Here is a 19,391-nt window from a genome sequence, read left to right on the forward strand (position 1 = left end):
CCTTTGGATCTTCAACCTAACTTTCTCCAAACTGAGTCATGCCAGGAAGATTACACAAGGTTATTTAACAGTTTTTCCTTTCATCATGATTGCTTCGAATGTAAACATAGCATTTCATAGCAGTTTTTATACTGTATGTTCACCCATCACAAAACCTTTATTTTATAATAGAAGCATTGATGCAAAATGCTGAGAAATTTTATCATTGAGATAATTACAATTGCATAAAGAGTCAAGCCCGGACTACAGAAATCATGGACACTTTTTATCCTGTATTTCTGGACAGTGTTATTAAATGAAATGTTCTGATTATTTGAAAGATGGGGCTGAATATTCTTCTTTGCTAAGAAAAATTGGTGGATGACATTATGGAATTTCATCTTGAAATTACTTCCAGTTCGAGCTTTTCACTTCAAAAAACACCTGTTCAAACACGCCGAAACCCGGGATCGAACCAGGGACCTTTAGATCTTCAGTCTAACGCTCTCCCAGCTGAGCTATTTCAGCCAGCTTGGAAGATGAATGTATTCACAATTTCGGATTACTATAATGATTTCAAATGAATAAGCTTTAATTAGCTAAAGGTACTTTCTCATTCTAAATTTCATTGGAATTTAAGGTGAGTCCATGAAAATCATGAACACCTTAGTATCTGCTGCTGCATTGCAGGTAAGTATTGTTAATTTTAGTTTTATTATTCAGTGGAAGGCTAGGGCTCATTAATCTTCTCTCCTGTAGTAGAAGAGAGAGAAAGCCCCAGAAATTGAAAGCCAACAATCCTTTGGATCTTCAACCTAACTTTCTCCAAACTGAGTCATGCCAGGAAGATTACACAAGGTTATATAACAGTTTTTCCTTTCATCATGATTGCTTCGAATGTAAACATAGCATTTCATAGCAGTTTTTATACTGTATGTTCACCCATCACAAAACCTTTATTTTATAATAGAAGCATTGATGCAAAATGCTGAGAAATTTTATCATTGAGATAATTACAATTGCATAAAGAGTCAAGCCCGGACTACTGAAATCATGGACACTTTTTATCGTGTATTTCTGGACAGTGTTATTAAATGAAATGTTCTGATTATTTGAAAGATGAGGCTGAATATTCTTCTTTGCTAAGAAAAATTGGTGGATGACATTATGGAATTTCATCTTGAAATTACTTCCAGTTCGAGCTTTTCACTTCAAAAAACACCTGTTCAAACATGCCGAAACCCGGTATCGAACCAGGGACCTTTAGATCTTTAGTCTAACGCTCTCCCAGCTGAGCTATTTCGGCCAGCTTGGAAGATGAATGTATTCACAATTTCGGATTACTATAATGATTTCAAATGAATAAGCTTTAATTAGCTACAGGTACTTTCTCATTCTAAATTTCATTGGAATTTAAGGTGAGTCCATGAAAATCATGAACACCTTAGTATCTGCTGCTGCATTGCAGGTAAGTATTGTTAATTTTAGTTTTATTATTCAGTGGAAGGCTAGGGCTCATTAATCTTCTCTCCTGTAGTAGAAGAGAGAGAAAGCCCCAGAAATTGAAAGCCAACAATCCTTTGGATCTTCAACCTAACTTTCTCCAAACTGAGTCATGCCAGGAAGATTACACAAGGTTATATAACAGTTTTTCCTTTCATCATGATTGCTTCGAATGTAAACATAGCATTTCATAGCAGTTTTTATACTGTATGTTCACCCATCACAAAACCTTTATTTTATAATAGAAGCATTGATGCAAAATGCTGAGAAATTTTATCATTGAGATAATTACAATTGCATAAAGAGTCAAGCCCAGACTACTGAAATCATGGACACTTTTTATCCTGTATTTCTGGACAGTGTTATTAAATGAAATGTTCTGATTATTTGAAAGATGGGGCTGAATATTCTTCTTTGCTAAGAAAAATTGGTGGATGACATTATGGAATTTCATCTTGAAATTACTTCCAGTTCGAGCTTTTCACTTCAAAAAACACCTGTTCAATCATGCCGAAACCCAGGATCGAACCAGGGATCTTTAGATCTTCAGTCTAACACTCTTCCAGCTGAGCTATTTCGGCCAGCTTGGAAGATGTATGTATTCACAATTTCGGATTACTATAATGATTTCAAATGAATAAGCTTTAATTAGCTACAGGTACTTTCTCATTCTAAATTTCATTGGAATTTAAGGTGAGTCCATGAAAATCATGAACACCTTAGTATCTGCTGCTGCATTGCAGGTAAGTATTGTTAATTTTAGTTTTATTTTTCAGTGGAAGGCTAGGGCTCATTAATCTTCTCTCCTGTAGTAGAAGAGAGAGAAAGCCCCAGAAATTGAAAGCCAACAATCCTTTGGATCTTCAACCTAACTTTCTCCAAACTGAGTCATGCCAGGAAGATTACACAAGGTTATATAACAGTTTTTCCTTTCATCTTGATTGCTTCGAATGTAAACATAGCATTTCATAGCAGTTTTTATACTGTATGTTCACCCATCACAAAACCTTTATTTTATAATAGAAGCATTGATGCAAAATGCTGAGAAATTTTATCATTGAGATAATTACAATTGCATAAAGAGTCAAGCCCGGACTACTGAAATCATGGACACTTTTTATCCTGTATTTCTGGACAGTGTTATTAAATGAAATGTTCTGATTATTTGAAAGATGGGGCTGAATATTCTTCTTTGCTAAGAAAAATTGGTGGATGACATTATGGAATTTCATCTTGAAATTACTTCCAGTTCGAGCTTTTCACTTCAAAAAACACCTGTTCAAACATGCCGAAACCCAGGATCGAACCAGGGACCTTTAGATCTTCAGTCTAACGCTCTCCCAGCTGAGCTATTTCGGCCAGCTTGGAAGATAAATGTATTCACAATTTCGGATTACTATAATGATTTCAAATGAATAAGCTTTAATTAGCTACAGGTACTTTCTCATTCTAAATTTCATTGGAATTTAAGGTGAGTCCATGAAAATCCTGAACACCTTAGTATCTGCTGCTGCATTGCAGGTAAGTATTGTTAATTTTAGTTTTATTGTTCAGTGGAAGGCTAGGGCTCATTAATCCTCTCTCCTGTAGTAGAAGAGAGAGAAAGCCCAAGAAATTGAAAGCCAACAATCCTTTGGATCTTCAACCTAACTTTCTCCAAACTGAGTCATGCCAGGAAGATTACACAAGGTTATATAACAGTTTTTTCTTTCATCATGATTGCTTCGAATGTAAACATAGCATTTCATAGCAGTTGTTATACTATATGTTCACCCATCACAAAACCTTTATTTTATAATAGAAGCATTGATGCAAAATGCTGAGAAATTTTATCATTGAGATAATTACAATTGCATAAAGAGTCAAGCCCGGACTACTGAAATCATGGACACTTTTTATCCTGTATTTCTGGACAGTGTTATTAAATGAAATGTTCTGATTATTTGAAAGATGGGGCTGAATATTCTTCTTTGCTAAGAAAAATTGGTGGATGACATTATGGAATTTCATCTTGAAATTACTTCCAGTTCGAGCTTTTCACTTAAAAAAACACCTGTTCAAACTCGCCGAAACCCGGGATCGAACCAGGGACCTTTAGATCTTCAGTCTAACGCTCTCCCATCTGAGCTATTTCGGACAGCTTGGAAGATGAATGTATTCACAATTTCGGATTACTATAATGATTTCAAATGAATAAGCTTTAATTAGCTACAGGTACTTTCTCATTCTAAATTTCATTGGAATTTAAGGTGAGTCCATGAAAATCATGAACACCTTAGTATCTGCTGCTGCATTGCAGGTAAGTATTGTTGATTTTAGTTTTATTATTCAGTGGAAGGCTAGGGCTCATTAATCTTCTCTCCTGTAGTAGAAGAGAGAGAAAGCCCCAGAAATTGAAAGCCAACAATCCTTTGGATCTTCAACCTAACTTTCTCCAAACTGAGTCATGCCAGGAAGATTACACAAGGTTATATAACAGTTTTTCCTTTCATCATGATTGCTTCGAATGTAAACATAGCATTTCATAGCAGTTTTTATACTGTATGTTCACCCATCACAAAACCTTTATTTTATAATAGAAGCATTGATGCAAAATGCTGAGAAATTTTATCATTGAGATAATTACAATTGCATAAAGAGTCAAGCCCGGACTACAGAAATCATGGACACTTTTTATCGTGTATTTCTGGACAGTGTTATTAAATGAAATGTTCTGATTATTTGAAAGATGGGGCTGAATATTCTTCTTTGCTAAGAAAAATTGGTGGATGACATTATGGAATTTCATCTTGAAATTACTTCCAGTTCGAGCTTTTCACTTCAAAAAACACCTGTTCAAACACGCCGAAACCCGGTATCGAACCAGGGACCTTTAGATCTTTAGTCTAACGCTCTCCCAGCTGAGCTATTTCGGCCAGCTTGGAAGATGAATGTATTCACAATTTCGGATTACTATAATGATTTCAAATGAATAAGCTTTAATTAGCTAAAGGTACTTTCTCATTCTAAATTTCATTGGAATTTAAGGTGAGTCCATGAAAATCATGAACACCTTAGTATCTGCTGCTGCATTGCACGTAAGTATTGTTAATTTTAGTTTTATTATTCAGTGGAAGGCTAGGGCTCATTAATCTTCTCTCCTGTAGTAGAAGAGAGAGAAAGCCCCAGAAATTGAAAGCCAACAATCCTTTGGATCTTCAACCTAACTTTCTCCAAACTGAGTCATGCCAGGAAGATTACACAAGGTTATATAACAGTTTTTCCTTTCATCATGATTGCTTCGAATGTAAACATAGCATTTCATAGCAGTTTTTATACTGTATGTTCACCCATCACAAAACCTTTATTTTATAATAGAAGCATTGATGCAAAATGCTGAGAAATTTTATCATTGAGATAATTACAATTGCATAAAGAGTCAAGCCCGGACTACTGAAATCATGGACACTTTTTATCGTGTATTTCTGGACAGTGTTATTAAATGAAATGTTCTGATTATTTGAAAGATGAGGCTGAATATTCTTCTTTGCTAAGAAAAATTGGTGGATGACATTATGGAATTTCATCTTGAAATTACTTCCAGTTCGAGCTTTTCACTTCAAAAAACACCTGTTCAAACATGCCGAAACCCGGTATCGAACCAGGGACCTTTAGATCTTTAGTCTAACGCTCTCCCAGCTGAGCTATTTCGGCCAGCTTGGAAGATGAATGTATTCACAATTTCGGATTACTATAATGATTTCAAATGAATAAGCTTTAATTAGCTACAGGTACTTTCTCATTCTAAATTTCATTGGAATTTAAGGTGAGTCCATGAAAATCATGAACACCTTAGTATCTGCTGCTGCATTGCAGGTAAGTATTGTTAATTTTAGTTTTATTATTCAGTGGAAGGCTAGGGCTCATTAATCTTCTCTCCTGTAGTAGAAGAGAGAGAAAGCCCCAGAAATTGAAAGCCAACAATCCTTTGGATCTTCAACCTAACTTTCTCCAAACTGAGTCATGCCAGGAAGATTACACAAGGTTATATAACAGTTTTTCCTTTCATCATGATTGCTTCGAATGTAAACATAGCATTTCATAGCAGTTTTTATACTGTATGTTCACCCATCACAAAACCTTTATTTTATAATAGAAGCATTGATGCAAAATGCTGAGAAATTTTATCATTGAGATAATTACAATTGCATAAAGAGTCAAGCCCAGACTATTGAAATCATGGACACTTTTTATCCTGTATTTCTGGACAGTGTTATTGAATGAAATGTTCTGATTATTTGAAAGATGGGGCTGAATATTCTTCTTTGCAAAGAAAAATTGGTGGATGACATTATGGAATTTCATCTTGAAATTACTTCCAGTTCGAGCTTTTCACTTCAAAAAAACACCTGTTCAAACATGCCGAAATCCGGGATCGAACCAGGGACCTTTAGATCTTCAGTCTAACGCTCTCCCAGCTGAGCTATTTCGGCCAGCTTGGAAGATGAATGTATTCACAATTTCGGATTACTATAATGATTTTAAATGAATAAGCTTTAATTAGCTACAGGTACTTTCTCATTCTAAATTTCATTGGAATTTAAGGTGAGTCCATGAAAATCATGAACACCTTAGTATCTGCTGCTGCATTGCAGGTAAGTATTGTTAATTTTAGTTTTATTGTTCAGTGGAAGGCTAGGGCTCATTAATCTTCTCTCCTGTAGTAGAAGAGAGAGAAAGCCCCAGAAATTGAAAGCCAACAATCCTTTGGATCTTCAACCTAACTTTCTCCAAACTGAGTCATGCCAGTAAGATTACACAAGGTTATTTAACAGTTTTTCCTTTCATCATGATTGCTTCGAATGTAAACATAGCATTTCATAGCAGTTTTTATACTGTATGTTCACCCGTCACAAAACCTTTATTTTATAATAGAAGCATTGATGCAAAATGCTGAGAAATTTTATCATTGAGATAATTACAATTGCATAAAGAGTCAAGCCCGGACTACAGAAATCATGGACACTTTTTATCCTGTATTTCTGGACAGTGTTATTAAATGAAATGTTCTGATTATTTGAAAGATGGGGCTGAATATTCTTCTTTGCTAAGAAAAATTGGTGGATGACATTATGGAATTTCATCTTGAAATTACTTCCAGTTCGAGCTTTTCACTTCAAAAAACACCTGTTCAAACACGCCGAAACCCGGGATCGAACCAGGGATCTTTAGACCTTCAGTCTAACGCTCTCCCAGCTGAGCTATTTCAGCCAGCTTGGAAGATGAATGTATTCACAATTTCGGATTACTATAATGATTTCAAATGAATAAGCTTTAATTAGCTAAAGGTACTTTCTCATTCTAAATTTCATTGGAATTTAAGGTGAGTCCATGAAAATCATGAACACCTTAGTATCTGCTGCTGCATTGCAGGTAAGTATTGTTAATTTTAGTTTTAATATTCAGTGGAAGGCTAGGGCTCATTAATCTTCTCTCCTGTAGTAGAAGAGAGAGAAAGCCCCAGAAATTGAAAGCCAACAATCCTTTGGATCTTCAACCTAACTTTCTCCAAACTGAGTCATGCCAGGAAGATTACACAAGGTTATATAACAGTTTTTCCTTTCATCATGATTGCTTCGAATGTAAACATAGCATTTCATAGCAGTTTTTATACTGTATGTTCACCCATCACAAAACCTTTATTTTATAATAGAAGCATTGATGCAAAATGCTGAGAAATTTTATCATTGAGATAATTACAATTGCATAAAGAGTCAAGCCCGGACTACTGAAATCATGGACACTTTTTATCGTGTATTTCTGGACAGTGTTATTAAATGAAATGTTCTGATTATTTGAAAGATGGGGCTGAATATTCTTCTTTGCTAAGAAAAATTGGTGGATGACATTATGGAATTTCATCTTGAAATTACTTCCAGTTCGAGCTTTTCACTTCAAAAAACACCTGTTCAAACATACCGAAACCCGGTATCGAACCAGGGACCTTTAGATCTTTAGTCTAACGCTCTCCCAGCTGAGCTATTTCGGCCAGCTTGGAAGATGAATGTATTCACAATTTCGGATTACTATAATGATTTCAAATGAATAAGCTTTAATTAGCTAAAGGTACTTTCTCATTCTAAATTTCATTGGAATTTAAGGTGAGTCCATGAAAATCATGAACACCTTAGTATCTGCTGCTGCATTGCAGGTAAGTATTGTTAATTTTAGTTTTATTATTCAGTGGAAGGCTAGGGCTCATTAATCTTCTCTCCTGTAGTAGAAGAGAGAGAAAGCCCCAGAAATTGAAAGCCAACAATCCTTTGGATCTTCAACCTAACTTTCTCCAAACTGAGTCATGCCAGGAAGATTACACAAGGTTATATAACAGTTTTTCCTTTCATCATGATTGCTTCGAATGTAAACATAGCATTTCATAGCAGTTTTTATACTGTATGTTCACCCATCACAAAACCTTTATTTTATAATAGAAGCATTGATGCAAAATGCTGAGAAATTTTATCATTGAGATAATTACAATTGCATAAAGAGTCAAGCCCGGACTACTGAAATCATGGACACTTTTTATCGTGTATTTCTGGACAGTGTTATTAAATGAAATGTTCTGATTATTTGAAAGATGGGGCTGAATATTCTTCTTTGCTAAGATAAATTGGTGGATGACATTATGGAATTTCATCTTGAAATTACTTCCAGTTCGAGCTTTTCACTTCAAAAAACACCTGTTCAAACATGCCGAAACCCGGTATCGAACCAGGGACCTTTAGATCTTCAATCTAACACTCTCCCAGCTGAGCTATTTCGGCCAGCTTGGAAGATGAATGTATTCACAATTTCGGATTACTATAATGATTTCAAATGAATAAGCTTTAATTAGCTACAGGTACTTTCTCATTCTAAATTTCATTGGAATTTAAGGTGAGTCCATGAAAATCATGAACACCTTAGTATCTGCTGCTGCATTGCAGGTAAGTATTGTTAATTTTAGTTTTATTGTTCAGTGGAAGGCTAGGGCTCATTAATCTTCTCTCCTGTAGTAGAAGAGAGAGAAAGCCCCAGAAATTGAAAGCCAACAACATTTTGGATCTTCAACCTAACTTTCTCCAAACTGAGTCATGCCAGGAAGATTACACAAGGTTATATAACAGTTTTTCCTTTCATTATGATTGCTTCGAATGTAAACATAGCATTTCATAGCAGTTTTTATACTGTATGTTCACCCATCACAAAACCTTTATTTTATAATAGAAGCATTGATGCAAAATGCTGAGAAATTTTATCATTGAGATAATTACAATTGCATAATGAGTCCAGCCCAGACTATTGAAATCATGGACACTTTTTATCCTGTATTTCTGGACAGTGTTATTAAATGAAATGTTCTGATTATTTGAAAGATGGGGCTGAATATTCTTCTTTGCAAAGAAAAATTGGTGGATGACATTATGGAATTTCATCTTGAAATTACTTCCAGTTCGAGCTTTTCACTTCAAAAAAACACCTGTTCAAACATGCCGAAACCCGGGATCGAACCAGGGACCTTTAGATCTTCAGTCTAACGCTCTCCCAGCTGAGCTATTTCGGCCAGCTTGGAAGATGAATGTATTCACAATTTCGGATTACTATAATGATTTTAAATGAATAAGCTTTAATTAGCTACAGGTACTTTCTCATTCTAAATTTCATTGGAATTTAAGGTGAGTCCATGAAAATCATGAACACCTTAGTATCTGCTGCTGCATTGCAGGTAAGTATTGTTAATTTTAGTTTTATTGTTCAGTGGAAGGCTAGGGCTCATTAATCTTCTCTCCTGTAGTAGAAGAGAGAGAAAGCCCCAGAAATTGAAAGCCAACAATCCTTTGGATCTTCAACCTAACTTTCTCCAAACTGAGTCATGCCAGTAAGATTACACAAGGTTATTTAACAGTTTTTCTTTTCATCATGATTGCTTCGAATGTAAAAATAGCATTTCATAGCAGTTTTTATACTGTATGTTCACCCATCACAAAACCTTTATTTTATAATAGAAGCATTGATGCAAAATGCTGAGAAATTTTATCATTGAGATAATTACAATTGCATAAAGAGTCAAGCCCGGACTACAGAAATCATGGACACTTTTTATCCTGTATTTCTGGACAGTGTTATTAAATGAAATGTTCTGATTATTTGAAAGATGGGGCTGAATATTCTTCTTTGCTAAGAAAAATTGGTGGATGACATTATGGAATTTCATCTTGAAATTACTTCCAGTTCGAGCTTTTCACTTAAAAATACACCTGTTCAAACACGCCGAAACCCGGGATCGAACCAGGGACCTTTAGACCTTCAGTCTAACGCTTTCCCAGCTGAGCTATTTCAGCCAGCTTGGAAGATGAATGTATTCACAATTTCGGATTACTATAATGATTTCAAATGAATAAGCTTTAATTAGCTAAAGGTACTTTCTCATTCTAAATTTCATTGGAATTTAAGGTGAGTCCATGAAAATCATGAACACCTTAGTATCTGCTGCTGCATTGCAGGTAAGTATTGTTAATTTTAGTTTTATTATTCAGTGGAAGGCTAGGGCTCATTAATCTTCTCTCCTGTAGTAGAAGAGAGAGAAAGCCCCAGAAATTGAAAGCCAACAATCCTTTGGATCTTCAACCTAACTTTCTCCAAACTGAGTCATGCCAGGAAGATTACACAAGGTTATATAACAGTTTTTCCTTTCATCATGATTGCTTCGAATGTAAACATAGCATTTCATAGCAGTTTTTATACTGTATGTTCACCCATCACAAAACCTTTATTTTATAATAGAAGCATTGATGCAAAATGCTGAGAAATTTTATCATTGAGATAATTACAATTGCATAAAGAGTCAAGCCCGGACTACTGAAATCATGGACACTTTTTATCGTGTATTTCTGGACAGTGTTATTAAATGAAATGTTCTGATTATTTGAAAGATGGGGCTGAATATTCTTCTTTGCTAAGAAAAATTGGTGGATGACATTATGGAATTTCATCTTGAAATTACTTCCAGTTCGAGCTTTTCACTTCAAAAAACACCTGTTCAAACATGCCGAAACCCGGGATCGAACCAGGGACCTTTAGATCTTCAGTCAAACACTCTCCCAGCTGAGCTATTTCAGCCAGCTTGGAAGATGAATGTATTCACAATTTCGGATTACTATAATGATTTCAAATGAATAAGCTTTAATTAGCTACAGGTACTTTCTCATTCTAAATTTCATTGGAATTTAAGGTGAGTCCATGAAAATCCTGAACACCTTAGTATCTGCTGCTGCATTGCAGGTAAGTATTGTTAATTTTAGTTTTATTGTTCAGTGGAAGGCTAGGGCTCATTAATCTTCTCTCCTTTAGTAGAAGAGAGAGAAAGCCCCAGAAATTGAAAGCCAACAACATTTTGGATCTTCAACCTAACTTTCTCCAAACTGAGTCATGCCAGGAAGATTACACAAGGTTATATAACAGTTTTTCCTTTCATCATGATTGCTTCGAATGTAAACATAGCATTTCATAGCAGTTTTTATACTGTATGTTCACCTATCACAAAACCTTTATTTTATAATAGAAGCATTGATGCAAAATGCTGAGAAATTTTATCATTGAGATAATTACAATTGCATAAAGAGTCAAGCCCGGACTATTGAAATCATGGACACTTTTTATCCTGTATTTCTGGACAGTGTTATTAAATGAAATGTTCTGATTATTTGAAAGATGGGGCTGAATATTCTTCTTTGCTAAGAAAAATTGGTGGATGACATTATGGAATTTCATCTTGAAATTACTTCCAGTTCGAGCTTTTCACTTCAAAAAACACCTGTTCAAACATGCCGAAACCCAGGATCGAACCAGGGACCTTGAGATCTTCAGTCTAACGCTCTCCCAGCTGAGCTATTTCGGCCAGCTTGGAAGATGAATGTATTCACAATTTCGGATTACTATAATGATTTCAAATGAATAAGCTTTAATTAGCTACAGGTACTTTCTCATTCTAAATTTCATTGGAATTTAAGGTGAGTCCATGAAAATCATGAACACCTTAGTATCTGCTGCTGCATTGCAGGTAAGTATTGTTAATTTTAGCTTTATTGTTCAGTGGAAGGCTAGGGCTTATTAATCTTCTCTCCTGTAGTAGAAGAGAGAGAAAGCCCCAGAAATTGAAAGCCAACAATCCTTTGGATCTTCAACCTAACTTTCTCCAAACTGAGTCATGCCAGGAAGATTACACAAGGTTATATAACAGTTTTTCCTTTCATCATGATTGCTTCGAATGTAAACATAGCATTTCATAGCAGTTTTTATACTGTATGTTCACCCATCATAAAACCTTTATTTTATAATAGAAGCATTGATGCAAAATGCTGAGAAATTTTATCATTGAGATAATTACAATTGCATAAAGAGTCAAGCCCGGACTACTGAAATCATGGACACTTTTTATCGTGTATTTCTGGACAGTGTTATTAAATGAAATGTTCTGATTATTTGAAAGATGGGGCTGAATATTCTTCTTTGCTAAGAAAAATTGGTGGATGACATTATGGAATTTCATCTTGAAATTACTTCCAGTTCGAGCTTTTCACTTCAAAAAACACCTGTTCAAACATGCCGAAACCCGGTATCGAACCAGAAACCTTTAGATCTTCAGTCTAACGCTCTCCCAGCTGAGCTATTTCGGCCAGCTTGGAAGATGAATGTATTCACAATTTCGGATTACTATAATGATTTCAAATGAATAAGCTTTAATTAGCTACAGGTACTTTCTCATTCTAAATTTCATTGGAATTTAAGGTGAGTCCATGAAAATCATGAACACCTTAGTATCTGCTGCTGCATTGCAGGTAAGTATTGTTAATATTAGTTTTATTATTCAGTGGAAGGCTAGGGCTCATTAATCTTCTCTCCTGTAGTAGAAGAGAGAGAAAGCCCCAGAAATTGAAAGCCAACAATCCTTTGGATCTTCAACCTAACTTTCTCCAAACTTAGTCATGCCAGGAAGATTACACAAGGTTATATAACAGTTTTTCCTTTCATCATGATTGCTTCGAATGTAAACATAGCATTTCATAGCAGTTTTTATACTGTATGTTCACCCATCTCAAAACCTTTATTTTATAATAGAAGCATTGATGCAAAATGCTGAGAAATTTTATCATTGAGATAATTACAATTGCATAAAGAGTCAAACCCGGACTACTGAAATCATGGACACTTTTTATCCTGTATTTCTGGACAGTGTTATTAAATGAAATGTTCTGATTATTTGAAAGATGGGGATGAATATTCTTCTTTGCTAAGAAAAATTGGTGGATGACATTATGGAATTTCATCTTGAAATTACTTCCAGTTTCAGCTTTTCACTTAAAAAAACACCTGTTCAAACACGCCAAAAACCGGGATCGAACCAGGGACCTTTAGATCTCCAGTCTAATGCTCTCCCAGCTGAGCTATTTCGGCCAGCTTGGAAGATGAATGTATTCACAATTTCGGATTACTATAATGATTTCAAATGAATAAGCTTTAATTAGCTACAGGTACTTTCACATTCTAAATTTCATTGGAATTTAAGGTGAGTCCATGAAAATCATGAATACCTTAGTATCTGCTGCTGCATTGCAGGTAAGTATTCTTAATTTTAGTTTTATTATTCAGTGGAAGGCTAGGGCTCATTAATCTTCTCTCCTGTAGTAGAAAAGAGAGAAAGCCCAAGAAATTGAAAGCCAACAATCCTTTGGATCTTCAACCAAACTTTTTCCAAACTGAGTTATGCCAGGAAGAATACACAAGGTTATATAACAGTTTTTCCTTTCATCATGATTGCTTCGAATGTAAACATAGCATTTCATAGCAGTTTTATACTGTATGTTCACCCATCAGAAAACCTTTATTTTATAATAGAAGCATTGATGCAAAATGCTGAGAAATTTTATCATTGAGATAATTACAATTGCATAAAGAGTCAAGCCCGGACTACTGAAATCATGGACACTTTTTATCCTGTGTTTCTGGACAGTGTTATTAAATGAAATGTTCTGATTATTTGAAAGATGGGGCTGAATATTCTTCTTTGCTAAGAAAAATTGGTGGATGACATTATGGAATTTCATCTTGAAATTACTTCCAGTTTGAGCTTTTCACTTAAAAAAACACCTGTTCAAACATGCCAAAACCCAGGATTGAACCAGGGACCTTTAGATCTTCAGTCTAACGCTCTCCCAGCTGAGCTATTTCGGCCAGCTTGGAAAATGAATGTATTCACAATTTCGGATTACTATAATGATTTCAAATGAATAAGCTTTAATTAGCTACAGGTACTTTCACATTCTAAATTTCATTGGAATTTAAGGTGAGTCCATGAAAATCATGAACACCTTAGTATCTGCTGCTGCATTGCAGGTAAGTATTGTTAATTTTAGTTTTATTATTTAGTGGAAGGCTAGGGCTCATTAATCTTCTCTCCTGTAGTAGAAGAGAAAGAAAGCCCCAGAAATTGAAAGCCAACAATCCTTTGGATCTTCAACCTAACTTTCTCCAAACTGAGTCATAAAAGTAAGTAAATGTATCTTAACTCTCTGTGTATTTCATATTTAACCAGGTGGTGACATGGAGTGGGTTTGGCATGGCCTAAGATGACACTAATTTCATCATCACGCTCCAGACCACTCAGTGATCAGTGAGGTGGGCAATGTTTGATGATGTGATTTGCATCATCACGGCACGTCCCTGACCACTTGCAGATTTGTAAATGCCAATCCAGCAGGATAGGTAACAATGCAATAAATCCATGTGTGATGTCTGGAGGCCACTTTCCAAGAAGTGGAAAAGGTTCTCATTTCCATTTTAATGAGTTGCAAAGAGCTATGGAAAGTATTCCCAGTAACAGAACTCGTGTCTCTATCACCTGCCTCTGCACTGTACTTCAACAGAGCACAGAAACCATAATTGCCCTACTAGAGGCTCAGCAGCATGCAGGATGATTAACAGGTAGCAGAAATGAAAACAAGTTACAGTTTCTCTGACTATTAAAGATAAACAGCATGAGTCATACATATTTATGGGTATTTAATATGTCAGAAATTGCCCTCTAAAATTATATGAAAGCTTTCCTTTGAGCCAGGGTTGAACCAGCGACCTAAGGATTTCTGTACCAATTTCCTCTACAGTCCTCTGCTCTACCAGCTGAGCTATCGAAGGATTGTGCTTTAGAGGACTTCTGATGTCATGTGCACTACATCTGACTGAGTGAAAACACAAACAGAATTGAATTATCCTTAAAACAGAAAAATTGCTTGTCTAGATAAAGAGATCCACATTTTTATTTCTGGTCTACTTGCTCATCAAAAGTTGTAAAAATTGTCATGTTTAATAATTGGTAATACATCATTAAAAGTTTGATTTTTACTTGTTCATTTTGAATTAATTAGCTCCAGAAATAGTTGGGAAAACAGCTTCCTTAGATTTTCCAACTGCAGACGCCTTTACGTCAAGATTAAAAATGCTGGAAAATTTTCAACCTCTTCTGCGTTCTCCAATTTAGCTTGACTTTTATAATTGATGAATATTCCAGAAATTGTGGTGACAAATTGTCAAACTTTTGCCCAGTGAGACAAAAATGGATTTCTAGTCAATGGTCCACGCTGACACCACTATTTCTCACAGTACTCTCTGTTTTTACAAATCATCTTCTATGGGTTCAGATCCATGGGATTTTAGAAGTAATATTGTATTTCAGTTCCCATCCGTGGTCTCTTAAACCTGTCCTTTGTATGCTGATTAAGGAAAGCGGAGAAATTCTGGGCACAGAAGCAGACATTATTGGTTTGTAAGCATTTGCGTAGTCTAGTTTCATTCAGAACATCCCTACTGCACCATTAAAAAGTTGTGAACTCTCCCTGGAAACCCATTGATCCACAAGTTCAAGAGTTCTTTTTTTTCACATGAAGGATGTGTTACATATAAAATAGGGTTGTCCCACTCGAAATTTGGAAGATGGATGTTGAAATATGGGGTCAGACCAGTTCTGTCCTAATTTTGGATACAGAAATGTTGGGAGGTATATAAATCCTGTGGATTTGACCACATCCCATTTCCATAACCAAAGCACAGTTTCTCCTGGATTTTGTTGCTGAGATCAACAGAGCAGGCATTAAACAAGTGGTACTGTTGCTGCCATTCAAAAAAGCTTCAACTTCCCATACCGGGAGTCGAACCCGGGCCGCCTGGGTGAAAACCAGGAATCCTAACTGCTAGACCACATGGGACTTTTCCGTTGAGTGTTTCAGCATAGCAGCAGAACAAATATATCATGCTTTGCTGTAATGTATCTTAACTCTCTGTGTATTTCATATTTAACCAGGTGGTGACATGGAGTGGGTTTGGCATGGCCTATGATGACACTAATTTCATCATCACGCACCAGACCACTCAGTGATCAGTGAGGTGGGCAATGTTTAATGATGTGATTTGCATCATCACGGCACGTCCCTGAACACTTGCAGATTTGTAAATGCCAATCCAGCAGGATAGGTAACAATGCAATAAATCCATGTGTGATGTCTGGAGGCCACTTTCCAAGAAGTGGAAAAGGTTCTCATTTCCATTTTAATGAGTTGCAAAGAGCTATGGAAAGTATCCCCAGTAACAGAACTCTTGTCTCTATCACCTGCCTCTGCACTGTACTTCAACAGAGCACAGAAACCATAATTGACCTACTAGAGGCTCAGCAGCATGCAGGATGATTAACAGGCAACAGAAATGAAAACAAGTTACAGTTTCTCTGACTATTAAAGATAAACAGCATGAGTCATGCATATTTCTGGGTATTTAATATGTCAGAAATTGCCCTCTAAAATGATATGAAAAACTTTCCTTCGAGCCGGAGTTGAACCAGTGACCTAAGGATTTCTGTATCAATTTCCTCTACAGTCCTCTGCTCTACCAGCTGAGCTATCGAAAGATTGTGCTTTAGAGGACTTCTGATGTCATGTGCACTACATCTGACTGAGTGACAACACAAACAGAATTGAATTATCCTTAAAACAGAAAAATTGCTTGTCTAGATAAAGAGATCCACATTTTTATTTCTGGTCTACTTGCTCATCAAAAGTTGTAAAAATTGTCATGTTTAATAATTGGTAATACATCATTAAAAGTTTGATTTTTACTTGTTCATTTTGAATTAATTAGCTCCAGAAATAGTTGGGAAAACAGCTTCCTTAGATTTTCCAACTGCAGACGCCTTTACGTCAAGATTAAAAATGCTGGAAAATTTTCAACCTCTTCTGCGTTCTCCAATTTAGCTTGACTTTTTTAATTGATGAAAATTCCAGAAATTGTGGTGACAAATTGTCAAACTTTTGCCCAGTGAGACAAAAATGGATTTCTAGTCAATGGTCCACGCTGCCACCACTATTTCTCACAGTACTCTCTGTTTTTACAATGCATCTTCTATGGGTTCAGATCCATGGGATTTCAGAAGTAATATTGTATTTCAGTTCCCATCCGTGGTCTCTTAAACCTGTCCTTTGTATGCTGATTAAGGAAAGCGGAGAAATTCTGGGCACAGAAGCAGACATTATTGGTTTGTAAGCATTTGCGTAGTCTAGTTTCATTCAGAACATCCCTACTGCACCATTAAAAAGTTGTGAACTCTCCCTGGAAACCCATTGATCCACAAGTTCAAGAGTTCTTTTTTTTCACATGAAGGATGTGTTACATATAAAATAGGGTTGTCCCACTCGAAATTTGGAAGATGGATGTTGAAATATGGGGTCAGACCAGTTCTGTCCTAATTTTGGATACAGAAATGTTGGCAGGTATATAAATCCTGTGGATTTGACCACATCCCATTTCCATAACCAAAGCACAGTTTCTCCTGGATTTTGTTGCTGAGATTAACATAGCAGGCATTAAACAAGTGGTACTGTTGCTGCCATTCAAAAAAGCTTCAACTTCCCATACCAGGAGTCGAACCCGGGCCGCCTGGGTGAAAACCAGGAATCCTAACCGCTAGACCATATGGGACTTTTCCGTTGCCTGTTTCAACATAGCAGCAGAACAAATATATCATGCTTTGCTGTAATGTATCTTAACTCTCTGTGTATTTCATATTTAACCAGGTGGTGACATGGAGTGGTTTTGGCATGGCCTATGATGACACTAATTTCATCATCACGCTCCAGACCACTCAGTGATCAGTGAGGTGGGCAATGTTTGATGATGTGATTTGCATCATCACGGCACGTCCCTGACCACTTGCAGATTTGTAAATGCCAATCCAGCAGGATAGGTAACAATGCAATAAATACATGTGTGATGTCTGGAGGCCACTTTCCAAGAAGTGGAAAAGGTTCTCATTTCCATTTTAATGAGTTGCAAAGAGCTATGGAAAGTATCCCCAGTAACAGAACTCGTGTCTCTATCACCTGCCTCTGCACTGTACTTCAACAGAGCACAGAAACCATAGTTGCCCTACTAGAGGCTCAGCAGCATGCAGGATGATTAACAGGCAGCAGAAATGAACACAAGTTACGGATGACATTATGGAATTTCATCTTGAAATTACTTCCAGTTTAAACTTTTCACTTCCTTTCCAGGGACCTTTAGATCTTCAGTCTAACGCTCTCCCAGCTGAGCTATTTCAGCCAGCTTGGAAGATGAATGTATTCACAATTTCGGATTACTATAATGATTTCAAATGAATAAGCTTTAATTAGCTACAGGTACTTTCTCATTCTAAATTTCATTGGAATTTAAGGTGAGTCCATGAAAATCATGAACACCTTAGTATCTGCTGCTGCATTGCAGGTAAGTATTGTTAATTTTAGTTTTATTGTTCAGTGGAAGGCTAGGGCTCATTAATCTTCTCTCCTGTAGTAGAAGAGAGAGAAAGCCCCAGAAATTGAAAGCCAACAATCCTTTGGATCTTCAACCTAACTTTCTCCAAACTGAGTCATGCCAGGAAGATTACACAAGGTTATATAACAGTTTTTCCTTTCATCATGATTGCTTCGAATGTAAACATAGCATTTCATAGCAGTTTTTATACTGTATGTTCACCCATCACAAAACCTTTATTTTATAATAGAAGCATTGATGCAAAATGCTGAGAAATTTTATCATTGAGATAATTACAATTGCATAAAGAGTCAAGCCCGGACTACTGAAATCATGGACACTTTTTATCGTGTATTTCTGGACAGTGTTATTAAATGAAATGTTCTGATTATTTGAAAGATGGGGCTGAATATTCTTCTTTGCTAAGAAAAATTGGTGGATGACATTATGGAATTTCATCTTGAAATTACTTCCAGTTTGAGCTTTTCACCTCAAAAAACACCTGTTCAAACATGCCAAAACCCAGGATTGAACCAGGGACCTTTATATCTTTAGTCTAATGCTCTCCCAGCTGAGCTATTTCATCCAGCTTGGAAAATGAATGTATTCACAATTTCGGATTACTATAATGATTTCAAATGAATAAGCTTTAATTAGCTACAGGTACTTTCACATTCTAAATTTCATTGGAATTTAAGGTGAGTCCATGAAAATCATGAACACCTTAGTATCTGCTGCTGCATTGCAGGTAAGTATTGTTAAATTTAGTTTTATTATTCAGTGGAAGGCTAGGGCTCATTAATCCTCTCTCCTGTAGTAGAAGAGAGAGAAACCCAAGAAATTGAAAGCCAACAATCCTTTGGATCTTCAACCTAACTTTCTCCAAACTGAGTCATGCCAGGAAGATTACACAAGGTTATATAACAGTTTTTTCTTTCATCATGATTGCTTCGATTGTAAACATAGCATTTCATAGCAGTTTTTATACTATATGTTCACCCATCAGAAAACCTTTATTTTATAATAGAAGCATTGATGCAAAATGCTGAGAAATT

At 36.0% G+C, this 19,391-nt stretch overlaps 9 non-coding genes across 9 annotated transcripts; all 9 read right to left on the minus strand.

Moving 5' to 3' along the window:
• Positions 1 to 434: 434 nt before the first annotated feature.
• TRNAF-GAA (transfer RNA phenylalanine (anticodon GAA)) lies at positions 435 to 507 on the minus strand. Its single transcript has one exon. It is a non-coding gene; the product is annotated as a tRNA-Phe (tRNA).
• A 705-nt stretch (positions 508 to 1,212) lies between these two features.
• Positions 1,213 to 1,285, minus strand: TRNAF-AAA (transfer RNA phenylalanine (anticodon AAA)). The gene has a single exon. It is a non-coding gene; the product is annotated as a tRNA-Phe (tRNA).
• A 3,039-nt stretch (positions 1,286 to 4,324) lies between these two features.
• On the minus strand, positions 4,325 to 4,397 carry TRNAF-AAA (transfer RNA phenylalanine (anticodon AAA)). The gene has a single exon. It is a non-coding gene; the product is annotated as a tRNA-Phe (tRNA).
• A 705-nt stretch (positions 4,398 to 5,102) lies between these two features.
• On the minus strand, positions 5,103 to 5,175 carry TRNAF-AAA (transfer RNA phenylalanine (anticodon AAA)). The gene has a single exon. It is a non-coding gene; the product is annotated as a tRNA-Phe (tRNA).
• A 2,262-nt stretch (positions 5,176 to 7,437) lies between these two features.
• Positions 7,438 to 7,510, minus strand: TRNAF-AAA (transfer RNA phenylalanine (anticodon AAA)). Its single transcript has one exon. It is a non-coding gene; the product is annotated as a tRNA-Phe (tRNA).
• Positions 7,511 to 8,994: 1,484 nt separating this feature from the next.
• TRNAF-GAA (transfer RNA phenylalanine (anticodon GAA)) lies at positions 8,995 to 9,067 on the minus strand. The gene has a single exon. It is a non-coding gene; the product is annotated as a tRNA-Phe (tRNA).
• Positions 9,068 to 12,884: 3,817 nt separating this feature from the next.
• On the minus strand, positions 12,885 to 12,957 carry TRNAS-GGA (transfer RNA serine (anticodon GGA)). The gene has a single exon. It is a non-coding gene; the product is annotated as a tRNA-Ser (tRNA).
• A 2,732-nt stretch (positions 12,958 to 15,689) lies between these two features.
• Positions 15,690 to 15,761, minus strand: TRNAE-UUC (transfer RNA glutamic acid (anticodon UUC)). Its single transcript has one exon. It is a non-coding gene; the product is annotated as a tRNA-Glu (tRNA).
• A 1,690-nt stretch (positions 15,762 to 17,451) lies between these two features.
• Positions 17,452 to 17,523, minus strand: TRNAE-UUC (transfer RNA glutamic acid (anticodon UUC)). The gene has a single exon. It is a non-coding gene; the product is annotated as a tRNA-Glu (tRNA).
• Between the last annotated feature and the right edge of the window lie 1,868 nt (positions 17,524 to 19,391).

This window comes from Mixophyes fleayi, chromosome 3 (genome assembly GCF_038048845.1).
Source record: "Mixophyes fleayi isolate aMixFle1 chromosome 3, aMixFle1.hap1, whole genome shotgun sequence".
Taxonomy (NCBI): Eukaryota; Metazoa; Chordata; class Amphibia; order Anura; family Limnodynastidae; genus Mixophyes; species Mixophyes fleayi.